The sequence below is a fragment of the Barbatula barbatula genome, assembly GCF_947034865.1.
Source record: "Barbatula barbatula genome assembly, chromosome: 18".
Classification (NCBI taxonomy): Eukaryota; Metazoa; Chordata; class Actinopteri; order Cypriniformes; family Nemacheilidae; genus Barbatula; species Barbatula barbatula.
The window spans coordinates 8,565,683-8,579,046 of record NC_136781.1 but is presented as its reverse complement, the minus strand read 5'-3'; positions in this window follow the sequence as shown (position 1 = coordinate 8,579,046).

The window sequence follows — 13,364 nt, the reverse complement described above, 5'->3', positions numbered from 1 at the left end:
TGTTGAACACATGTGAGTATTATAAAAGGGCACAACACAACTGATATATGTCCTATCTGACAACATATTTTTCAAGATCAAGTCATTGACAACATTTGGTCATTAAAACCAAAATCAATGAAATGTTCCCAATTGTCAAAAATTGGTTATTTATGCATTATGTGTAGCATTATGAAGGTTACGTGTTACATTATTTATTTAAAAATCAATTAGATAATTTCCTTTGTGATACTAATGTAGTCATGAGATCGTGTTTATAAAGCTCACAACATCCTGCTAAAAACAATAAACACATTGTTTGGTGAGAAAAAGAGAGAAAACAAGAACACAGAAGCATACAGGTGAGACATCACAACAGTTATTTTGTGGTGAGAGACATCTGTCTGTGTGATTTGAAGGCTTAAAATTGAACTGACGACACGACTGCCATTGTATGCCCTTTTTGTGCCCTGTTAAGTGATGTTGGGAGTTAAAACGTTGCTGGATGTTTTAGGATGCTAAACGAAGTGCAATTGCTATCCTCACTGAAAAGGACAGGAGCGGTAATGCAAACATGTACGCACACACACGAAGTGAACTGCAAACAGATTCCAGAAAAAGCAGGAGGACAAAATCATCTTGAGACGAAGCGCGGTGAGAAGCACAGATGCACATGTTCCCTGACTGCAGCATAATGAGCTATTGCGGGGCGTCGATTTCACTTACAGCACTGGAGATGTCAAGAATTAAAAATGCATGTCTTCTTAACGAGGAAACACTTCTAATTAAGTGACAGTAATTCTGCGTTATTTCTCTGAAATAGAGACATGAATACTTAATGATTGGCGTAGTAGTGTTTAATACCTCATGTAAGCTGCCATATGATTTACAGGTGCTGCCTCGCAATTTTATAATAACTTGTGCGTTACAAGAAAAAAGAAAAAAAATACATAATGTAGAATATATGGTTTCTGAGAGTTATATATCCTTATGCTGAAACAAAATGTTATTATTGATAGATAGTCGTTTTTATCTCTTTACTTAACATGAATTTGTACATTTATTTATTTGGAAGACGGTTATTTAAATTGATTTAGAGGGAAATTTTTTATCAGTAAGTGTGTTCGAACAAACACTTGTCCATTGTGCTGCTAACACAGTGAGCTACAGGTAATGTGCATGCAAATATGCAACATCACAAAAACATGCAAATAAAATAAACAAGGGTAAATATTTGATTAAACTCATACAAAAGGTTGTGCTTCCCTGACCAAAACAACAGCACAGAGTACAAATAAACTGCAATCCATAAATAGCTGGAGTTTAAATAAAACTGTGATTTACATCACAAACCCAGCAATATCAAGACTCAACACATGCATTGTGCACCAGTGTATTAACTTAAGGGCAAGGCCTTGGATACTATTGTGTTATTTTCAGTGTGAACTTATCATTTCCATATAAAGAATGTTCATTGTAACACACATGACAAACATCCACAATTGACCCTTCGCACAAAACCCGTCCCCCCTCCGTTCCTGTTGCTATTTCAGACAAGCTTTCGGTATCAGCCATGCAGTCCCAGTGTAAATGCGTGCACTCTGGGGAAATTGAATATGGAAAATTCCTGGACAAATGACACGCTGATTTCAGACAGAAAGGTCTGCAATATGCATTCGAGGGATACATTCTGGATTTGAGATGACTGTAACAATATTTATTCCTATATTTGCGTCCACACCAACAGACGATAACTTTACATTGATTAACAAAGCCACACTATACAGTAGGCTACTAACGTTACTGTAACACAAATGGATGTATAGCTAAACTAAACGTGGTGTGTTAAGTGTTTATATTTACTCCAAAAAGAGAGAAACCTTAGAGAAAGATTAACTTAGGGCAGAGATTTGGTCAGCCGTGATCATTCTTTGTGAAATCGAAAAGAAAACTTAAATATTAGTTCAGTACAGAAAAGAACAGCTCATCGGTGTCTTAGGGGCCGTTTACACGAAACCGTTTTCAAGTGAAAGCCCAAAACAATTTATGCGATTTAGCTGTCCGTTTACACGAAAACAGCATTTTAGGGGACTGATAACGCAAACTTCTTAAAACGGGTTTCAAAGTGCAAATTTAAAAAACCACAGTGTTCTCATTTCCGTGTAAACCCAGAAATAAGCAAGAATGAGAAAACAAGATCGTGCGCATGCGTATTAGGTGTGGTGGTGTGGTATGCGCGAAGAAGAAATAAATACATCAATGGCGGATTACATGGCTTTTTTTTCAAACTTTTCACCATCTTGTTTGTATGTTTGTATATGTGCGCCGATTCTCCTCACTATGAATGAGGAGAAATGCAGCGCTCTGTATTATGGTCTCTTTAGCGACGGATGTCCACCTTCCAATAAACCGTCAATCAATCGTCAGGGACTCTGGTATTTTTTCTTTACAAACTGATGTCGTAATACAGCATTTTAGTCATTTTTGCGGAAACACGGATTGCTTTATAACGGTGTCGTGTGTACGTGAAACTTCTTAAAACCACAAAATAATTTTTTTTCCGTTTTTCATCATGTAGACGTGGCCTTAATCTTTATTTGTGTTAAATAGAAACAAACACAGTACAGCTGTTGCTTTACGACTTTATTGCTGAAAACGTCTTTCCTTTAAACTGTCATTGCAAATGCTACTCTCTTGAAGGCTGAAGGTGCGCTCATCACATAACAGGGATGCAAAGCTAATCTTGCCAGCTTGCTCATATGACCTTAGTGTTGCTAACAAAAGAATTAACAGATAATGGTACTTTATGAATGAAACATTCTATGAAAATTGCAACCAAATTGTGTCAACACCCCCAAATTCATCTACATGTTTGCACTATTACCGCATTTGCATCAGTCCTTTAGAGAATTGTTTGCACTAATACTGCATTTGCATCTGTCCTTTACTGAATTGTTTGCACTATTACCGCATTTGCATCTGTCCTTTAGTGAACTGTGTACTAAAAAAATGCACCAGAAAATAAAATGTATTTCATTATTTAATTCATTATTTGTGAAACTAAATCCTTACAGTCCATGTCAAAGCATGTGCAAATCAATGGAAAATAAACAGTCGAGTGCACAGAAAGAAATACACAGATTTATGCACAACATGGCAAGACTAAACTGTCAGCATTTAACCTAAAACTGGGGCAAAAGACAACTGGCTCAAAAGGGAGCAAAGGAGACAATCTGTGTCAAACTAAAACAGCCTTCTCTGAACACAAGACATCTTAAAATCTACTACAACCTAAAATTAAGTCCTGAGATCTGAACAATGCCAGTTCTCCCACAGTCTCCCACTGCGATCAGTCTGTGTATAAATGGCTTAAATGCCAGAGACTTCTGTCAAATAACTTGTCAATGTTGAGTGGGGAAATGTCGTAAGATTTAAAGCCAGGTCCAGTTGCTTTAAGCTGAATTCTGTCAGATATTAATGAGATCACACCGCTTGTCTAGACTGACCACGTCCCAATGGAGTTTAAAATGACAGTACATGAGGAGCGTGTTCATTTCAGAGCATCAATCCCAGTACCTGTGGTGGTGTTTACATTATTCTGTTGTCGTACAAAAACGGCGTTTTAAAACTAAAATGATCCTCGATTATACTGCCATTCCCACATGCGCTTTTTTTATATTTTACACTACACTACTGAAAGTCATGACCATTCAAACACGCTGGGCATGCGCACACAAATGTAAATAGTTGTATTGGCACGCATACATAAGTTGGTTGTTGATGACAGTTGGTTACCAATCAGTACAAAACGAACATGATGGCGAGGAAAAGTAAGGACGTTTTCGTGTCTATAGATGAGGTAATCCATGTTATTCGGCTTGTTTGATTTCATCCAGAGCCACTCAGACGGATCGACGGATGACATTGCTGTACTGAGAGCACAATTTAAAAGCATACGTCCCTCGGTTCTCTCTCACGTCGCAATAATGTCACTGTGTCAATCTGTGTACGCAGGACAGGTTGAAGTCAAACAAGTCTGTTATTTACACACTCGTTGCGAGGCTGGTCATTGTCGCCTTCAGGTAGCGTAGTGGCTCATGTGACTGGGGCTTAATGAATCAGGGTAGCAAATGCAATGATACAGGCGACCCAATGAGTAAACCATTTAAACCAGTCAATCTCATAGCTTAATCATAATTTTGGGGAAAGGTTAGCCATAATGCCTATTAAGCAAGTTTTATTTATCATACGTAAAGTTATTTATTTTAATAGAATATTATACGTGTAACATTTTTATAAATGTGGAAAGCTGTATCGTACTGAGAATGAAAAAAGTTGTGCACACAACGTGATGAGAGAATATCACTTTTTTAATAGAGGTCGACATCGATTATTAAATGTCAAGTAGACCGATAACCGATATTTTGAACAGATATATGGTGTAAAATTAAAAACATGTTCAAAATTAAGAATTACAAGAGCACTGACAAAATCTCTGCCCAAACATCATGGTTACTACATGTTAACTATACAAACATGGTAACTGTGTACAGTGTGCGCATGCGTTGCCTGAGTGCACTGACTGAAGATCGTGTTTAGAGAGCGCGCGAGTACATGGAAAAAGGTTTGTATTTGTGAATTGGCATGATTTAAAGAGTACAACACATTTGATTTTAAAGGTCCTACTTTGGTTTATGAAGTATCTAACAACAAGTGTATGAACATACAAGGTGTAAAATAACTATTAATTCGTAATAATACGTAGTTATTCTTACCATACTTCTTGACTGACTCTCAATTGATTCGTTCCGTGATTTATCCGTCTAATCCCTATCCACGAGCCTAGTGTCATGTGATTGGTCAGATGGTGTAGTCTATTGTGATTGGTCAGATGGTGTAGTCTATTGTGATTGGTCAACAATTGGTCGTTCAGTTTGTGCAGCAATAATGAGGAAACGAGAAGACGGGAACAAGACCGGAGAGAGTGTACGGCAACCCATAAGGGCCAAAAATCATTCTCCCACATTAAACATGAGGTTCTGTCATGATCCTGCCACTAGACCAGAGAAACCTAACATGATGCGGCAGAATTGTGACAGTTACGAAGGATGATAATAACAGTCATGGAAACCTTTGTCTTCCACTATTTCTTCATTTTTATAACACATAAATATTCTGTCAATTATACTTTTATCATTTAAGAACATCCGCTATAGGTTTTAAGAATGCAAAAAACACCCTTAAGATAAAAGAACTCCACAGTACTGTTATACAGTACTGTGTATTCTCAGAACGTAACCTAGAAACATATCTATAATGTTTGGAAGCTCCATTGGTGAAAGACCTTGTGCAAATAAGCAGGTTAGAGTTCATCAAACTTGAACAGCCTTTCAGCTTTCCTGTTTCTCGCATTTTTAATGGAGTGTAAAGCCTGGTGTGATCGCAGGTATTTCATTTATACACATCTCATGACGGGTTCTTCAGAAAAAATGTCAATATCGGCGCACATCTAAAACTATTACAAAAAAAGCATACCATTCACAGGAAACAGAGAGAGAAAGGTTGTAGGGCTGGCAACAGAATCTGAAAACATCTGTTTAATCTTTCTGGATGTGTAATTCTGGCAGTAGTCCATTTCCATGCAATGTATTTAAATGCATCAGAGAGGGCTACAGTATGGGTCATCTCTGTACTCAGTTAGCATGTGTGTAAGAGATGGGCGATGCACTCTCCATCATAATATGACATTCACGACACCACGCTGCACAGAGAGAGTGAAAGAGCAGGGGAACAGATATTACAAAACATGGAGTTAGGTTTGATGCTTTTCATAAAGTTGTGATGTAATCTTTAATACTGCATGACTTTGAGACATTTATCGTTTCCATACACACATCAGAAGTTTGAGTCGGGCTATTGATTGCACAATTTCAGATAAGCAAATGGCTGCTCATTTGGTTTTATAACACTAACGCTGTGATCTCAGGTTCTCTGGGAGCTCATAAAAATTCATGCAGCACGCTCTACTGAATCAAAACATTGGAGATCAACAAATATGTCTATCAACAAAAGTACTCTGTTGTACGTTTCTTTATCTAGTGCAATAGCACTGCATGCATTATGTAAGTTTATGTGGGTAAACTAAACAAAATAACTTTTATAAACTTATTTAACTGAAGAACATTCACTCAGACATAAACGATTATACATTATATAAGATATTTCGGTTTTACACTATTTATGAGTCTTTTAATAAATGTCAGTATTCTCGCTGCTGGCATTCTGCACGTTGAATAAAAACAGATGGAAACAATGTGTGAAAACGGCAGTTTGGGTAAAATGATGAGAGTGTGTTGGCCTTTCCTCTCTCAGATGAGCATGCTGGGCTTTCTGTTCCTCTCTGAAGGTCAAAAGTCAATTGCAGTAATGTGCTAGCAGCAGCCCACAAGCCTCCATTATCAGGACTAATGTGTGGCTGCATTATTCGCCCACACCCTGTGTGGCTTATAGGCTGTGCTCCCTTCCCATCAACCTCAGTACACAGGACCCCACAGTCTAATTAGAGAGAGCCACGGACGTCAACAAAAGTCTAAAAATACTAATCGGCATTCGTGTTCAATAACAGCTTTTATACAAACAGTGCATGCATTAAAATGTAGGGTGTTATAATGTGTGTCAAATAAGGCATGTGGTCACCTCTCTATAGGTTATGGGGCATATTTTAATGCTGCATGCAGAGAATCAAATTCGCATCATCTTTTATTCACTGATGAATTTGTTTTCTACCTCTATGCTAGTGTGAATAAAAATAACAAAAAAATGCAAACTAACTGGCTTTTAACAATATTTCAAGCAAATACAGGTTCATATATAAATTTTATTTTGTAACCCTAGTTCACTTAATTTTAAATATTTTACAGCTGATCCAGTAATGAATTCTGCATCCGTGATAAACATAAAAAGCACAAAAAATCAATACATCTGCGAAGAGCAAAGTCTGCAAAGATTCCAAGACTTTAAAAGATTACAGATCAAAAAAGCCCAAAGCAAGTCAATAAAACTGAGAAACAGGTCTTGCTTCCGGTCTGCTATTTATGCTTCACCAAGCAAGCAACAGTATGGTTGATTTTGACAAGCATTTGTAATGTAATTCAAAAGAAATGGGAATTCCCAATCACTTCTAGTGGGCTCACTTTTTGCCTTAAATTATCAACGTTGTATAAGATCCGTTGTCTTCACTCGTAACAAATCAGTTTTTTAGTGCAGATAAGAAAATAACTTCTTCAGTTAATATACTCATTTCTGGCAGGAGGTCAGCATGTGCTTTTCCCCTCCTATAGCTTCAATTCACAGCACCATTATTCACACTGTTATGATTGGCACATCTGAGAGGTAAGGATAGCCTTGTGGTGCCTCTGAAACTGTTTCCCAACACCTACAGTACAGTTTTCAATTATGCTAAAGAGATCCACACATTCCTTAGCTGTAATTGAAACACATTCGGGATTGTGTTTTGGAACATATCTGCACCACCAACAGAGTTCACATTCGAAGCCAAGTTAACAAGCAATCTGGTCAGATTTTCCTGTGCAGGGAAAATGTGTAGAAGATATCATTTGATTTTACCACAATCCAAATAATAAATGTGCAACAGGAAAATAAGGTAAAGATGAAAAACAATAACACATGCAGCATATGGCCATACAAAAAAGCCACCCATCAATAACAACAGACTGCACATTATCCACTTTCCGTCAAAGAATATCTACTTTCACAGTGACAGCACTGTTTTAGGTTTTAGAGCAATAAATATGTTCAGACACATGGTTCAGTTATAAATGAGAGTGACAACTGCCTTCTATAACTGAACTAATTTCCCTACATTTTCGAGACTACAAATGTATTATTGCGAGTTGGGTTAACATCGGCTGTTTGAACAGAACTGGCATATCATGCAGAATTAAAATCACCTTGCACTTCACGTGCATTTAATTATGAGAGCAAACTTACAGAGACAGAGGTATGGGGAGTTTCAAGGTTGTAGCTCTGGTTAATTATGATTTGACAGATTAATTTATGCATCCATTGGAATCTGACGCATCATTAAATAAAAAAGTGTATGGATGCATGAATTTGCCTGTGAAATGTGAATGCATGTTTTCACAAATAAACCAAAAACTTTCATACTGAAATGTAACCTAAATGCATAAAAAACAGTGCATTATCACATACCTTGAAAGTGAACAGGGAAAAATATATTTACACACACCCACACATATAGATTAGTCTATTATAGACACACATGCATGTCTAACAACACACTGATGCCCTTAGTTAAGGCATCCCATGTTTCTTTTTAACCTGTACCTGCTACACTAGTGGACTTTTAAACAGCACACCTTCTCTGGCTTCCACCTCCAACAGCAAAAACTCTGTCTTTCTCTGGTCAAATGCTTTTTGTAGCTCAGTGGTAAGAGCATTGCGGTAAAAACGCAAGGTTGTGGGTTCGATCCCAGGGGATGGCAGATATCTATGTAAAATGTGTAGGTTAATGCAATGTAAGTCGCTTTGGATAAAAGCGTCTGCCAAATGCCTAAATGTAAATGTAAAATGCCGGGTTTCTGGAAAGCGTGTATTATGCAAATTACTAACCACAGTTATTTGGTCGCTCAATTCGAATACTCAAAATTAAGAGTACTCAAAAAGTTGGGACAAAGTTAATGAAAAAAAAACATGTTGTGACTTTGGAGGAAAGTATTAGACCTTCAAATGTACAATATGTATAAATAATATACACAATAATTATTGAATGAGACCAAATGGCTACTTTCTGGTCACCATCTCAATTTATACTTTGGTCACTATGGAAAGGTTCATTTTACATCTGCAACGAAGAGGGCTCAACTTATTGACTTAACAGTTATTTTATTTTTCAGACATTTGAATCACATTTACAAGAACTAGAGTTGCACAGATATTACATGTCTACACCGATTATTCAAAGTGATTATAGATTCTGAAGATTATATTTAAAAAATTATAAATATTAGATTATATAAAAATGTCTTACCTTTTTGAATGTTATTAATTAATATAATGACTGTTAATATTGAACATGAAATTGGTGATGGACCTTTAAACTATCGGCCGATGGTGTGAAAATGTGTTTTTATCGACCAATAGCGATTTTTGCCCATTAGAGCAATACATCTCTGGAACAGCACCTGCTAATACTCAATCTCAACTCACAAGCATTACATGTATGAACATAACCATGAGAAATCTGTCTTTTTCTTGTTGCCAAAATGCTGAAAAGGCCAAATGATTTAGCATATACTGTTTAACTAAAGGCCCAGTGAGAACTTCCCTGTTAAAGGTCAGTTTAGGAGCTTTTTAAGTAAGGTGGCATGCACATCATTTTATAAAGCACGTTTCTATAAGACTGAAAAACTCCCCTGAGAATATAAGCGACTTCAAATTGAGTAGGACTGTTATCTCTTTCAGATCTCCACATAGGGTTAGTGAAGTATGTGCCTATTTACAGTACCTCAAATTGCATTTTTCAATATCATGCATTCATAGTATTTATTTCATGTTGCCTTATGTTTCCTTACAGCATTCAGACTCATTAAAAATGTCTGTCTGTCTTTAATTTGACAATTACGTGAAGGACTCTTTTCAACCCTCAACTACCACATAATTAAATGTCCATTAAAATTAATTTTGAAAGTGGAGCTTAAAGGAAAAGATTTACAAGTCCACTTCGACACATGTGCAATTGGTTGGTATGGATGGGCAAAAAAGAGCAAGTATTCCTCAATATCGAAATCATCAGACATTTCGTAAAGATCAGTTTACACAGTGTGCTTCTACTTGTAAACACAATGTTCCGTTTCCTGGTTATCAGTCAGAACGCCAGCGTCTGCCCCCACTTAATGCACATGCGTTGAAGTGCTCTCATGAACACGCACCATAGAGTGACGGGACTAAAGTCGTTAATTTGGTTTGTTTTTCGCACATAAAGTATTGTCGTCGCTTCAAATAAAAATTCAGTTGAGCCACTATGAGCGGACAGACCAATTTAACAACCTTTACAACAACTATAACCATGATGTCTATGAGTAGGCCTGGAAATCTCTCGGATGTCACGTAAAACATCTTTATTTGTGTTCCGAAGATGCCGGGAGGTCTTAAAACACGTTGAACGTCATGGCGAAAAAAAATTACACAATTTAGATTTTACGATCAACTTTTCCTTTAATGAAGAGCTTTTGATTAATTCATACGTGAGGTTTTTGTTCTTTGTTGTGTTACATTAGAAAAGGTGTAATGGTCCCGCTAAGCCTTTTATTCTTTGTGAGGAGGCACACGTGGGTTCTCCATGCAGTATGGCCATTAAAGAGGAAATCGGGTGTTGTAGTTTTAACCAGAAAACCCTTCTCTGCAATGTGTAGACACAGACAATCCTGATGATATATTACCTCAAGTACAGCAGAGGACAAGTCACATTACGTAGTGTCAGTGATGAGATCCAGTGTCACAGTAGGCTTGGAAATTTGGTTAGGTTGCAGTAAACCAAGCCTGAAGCTCTATAAAGTTACAGTGTTCTTAGATATTGTATTTCATTTGTTCCGGTACTTTGCTGCAATGAGCAGATTTTCTTTTGAGTTTGGCCTCTGCGAGTATAATGTGTTTCTTCACTGTTTTACCTCTTTGGCTGCTTTTAAAATAGACAATTCATTTATTGAATAGGTAACCCGGCAGATGATGTGCTTTGTCACTTTCCCTCAGCAATTAGCAGAAATTAACTATACATTTTTTTTTAGAGAATGACCTTATCCAAAGAAATGCAATGATAAGACTAAAATGCATTTTAAAAGAATCCATTATTTATTATTGAATAGTTGACTACACAAATCTTCTTTCCAGTCATTGTACTGGCCTTGAGAGAAAGCAAATTTAACTATTTTTTAGGTTTTAAAAATCGCTTCTTTGATTATTGCAATACTCTGCTACAGAAAGAAAGACGTTTCACAACTTCGCTTCATAGATATCTTCCCTATAACATAGTTTTGAAATCAACTACAGTTCCATAACCTGCCCACAAGTAAGATGCATTTTCCTGCTGAAAGACATTAGAGACTTTCAATAGTATCTAAGCACTTTACTGTGGTTTTCAAGTGATTCTGTTTCATTGATCTTTCCAAAGTAACTGTACTTGTGGGAGGATCTGCTGCTATTGGGTTGCTCTGGGCATGTGTCGTGTTACTAGGGTTTATCGCTTACCATTTTAAATGGGCTGGTTTGACCAATAGCGGACATTTATGTGTATCGACTGCATGGTTTAAGAGCATACCGTAGTCGTGACTAGTTAAAACCGAAGGGGCATATGTCTACATCAGCTTCTTGCTCTATTGAAATAATTTAGGATTCAGACTTCAAAAGCAGCACAATTATGTGACCTTTCTAAAGGCTAAGGATATAAGTTGAGGAAATATTTGAGTTGGAGAAATATTGCTGACCTTCAGAAAAGCAGAAGCAGAGTCTAAGGTCACTGTAAAATGACGCTTTCATTTGGAGACATTTCAGAGGCTAGAAGGGGTATGATTAAGCAGTTGAAGACAGATGGGATCTTTCTTTTGCCAATAAAACCTTCATCTCTTATCAGATGGAGAGGGAGGCATGTTATAAAGAGCTCTAAAATCAATCTATTTTTACAGTGACAGAGAGTTATAGGAGTACAGAAGAGAGAGAGACACGCAGGGTAAAACTAAACGAATGAAATCTGGGGTTGGTGACAGTAAAAAGACACTGATTAATAATATTAATTACTGTAACACATGTCTGTTTGCTCTTTACTCAACTCTTTCAATACCCACCGGTCTCTCTCTATTCTACATCTTCGCCTATCGCTCTTTTATCATTCCAACTCCTCCAATCTTCCACACTCTTTTCTCCCATTCACTCTTCTCTCGCTTCCCCACTGCAGGCTTTTCTGTAGCTCAACTGGTAGAACATGGGGCTATCAATACAAAGGTCATCGGTTCGATTGTTAGAAAATGATAATATGTGAAAGGTTAAATACAGTTAGACACTTTGGACAAAATTGCAAAAGTAAATTTGGTAACAAAAATATGATATATATATATATATATATATATATATAAATTGTTAACAATTAGAGTTCATGTTAATTTCAGCTTTTTCAAAGACATTTTTAAAAAAAATGTTGTAATAGTTAACTTTATTTCATGCACCATGAACTAACACAGACATCCATAACTGTCCATAACAAAGATTAATAAATGCTTATTATCAGTTCACGTTCAAATTTAACAAAGTGTTACCGTAAATTGCTTACATTCCAATTCTATATTATTACCAATATTAATTCTCTTTTCACTATTATATCTATCTAAGATTCTCATTTCTTCATAGATGCACCCTTTTACACAAAGAGAGTTATCATAGATTACGAACAAAAATTATTCTTTCTGTGCTTGTGCATTCTAACACAGCAGATATAAACATGAGGCCATATGATAAATTGCCATGTGCAGAATTTGGCTTTACTGCACTAAAGCTGTCTGTGTTAACTCTTCCAATTGAACAAACCTTGGATTTGTATTTTTAAAGCCATAATTTTAAAGAAATCTCTTTATTGTGTTTCCAAAAGAGTAGCCAAAATCCAGTAAAATCTGTTTAAGAATAACGAGTAAGCCTCTTGAGAGCATACACCACACTTTGGAATATATAAAACCAGAGGTCCAAAATGTGTCAAAAGAAAAAGCTAATATACAGTACCCACTTCGCCACAGTAGCCAATCACGTCGCTCAGTGTGGTCTAACATTTGGAGCTATCATTTAGAGATTGCCCCACTCGCTTTTTGTTCATCCCTCAGCCCCACTCACTCCATTGTTCTCTCCTGTGTCATTAGCACCAGCTCTGGGGTGGAGTAGGACACATTTATTTCTTCATATGATGTAATGTGTCACCCCCCCTTTTCAACTGAAATTTAGATTTCCACATCAAGGGAGCTGTGGCAGTGATGGAATCAAAGGCTCACTTGTGGCTTTGAACCCTCCTGATGAAGAGATGAAAAGGACCAGGTTGCTGGAGCTCCTAGCACTCACCCCTCCAGTTCCTGTCTGGCCAGGTTTGCCTGGATGAAAGCCACCTCTCTCCCCATCGCTTTCTCTCGCTCTCTTTTCTTTCTCTCTGTCTGTTAATTGCTATCTCTGGGTATTTCAAATAGAGTCCAAGTCTCAATAGCAACGCTTTATCTATCATAGCTACATTTCATCTATCATGGTGTCCCTTTTGTCCTCTTGGGCTGGTGTCATACTGCTGTTTGTTTTATGCGCCATACACTCTAGACTCCCAG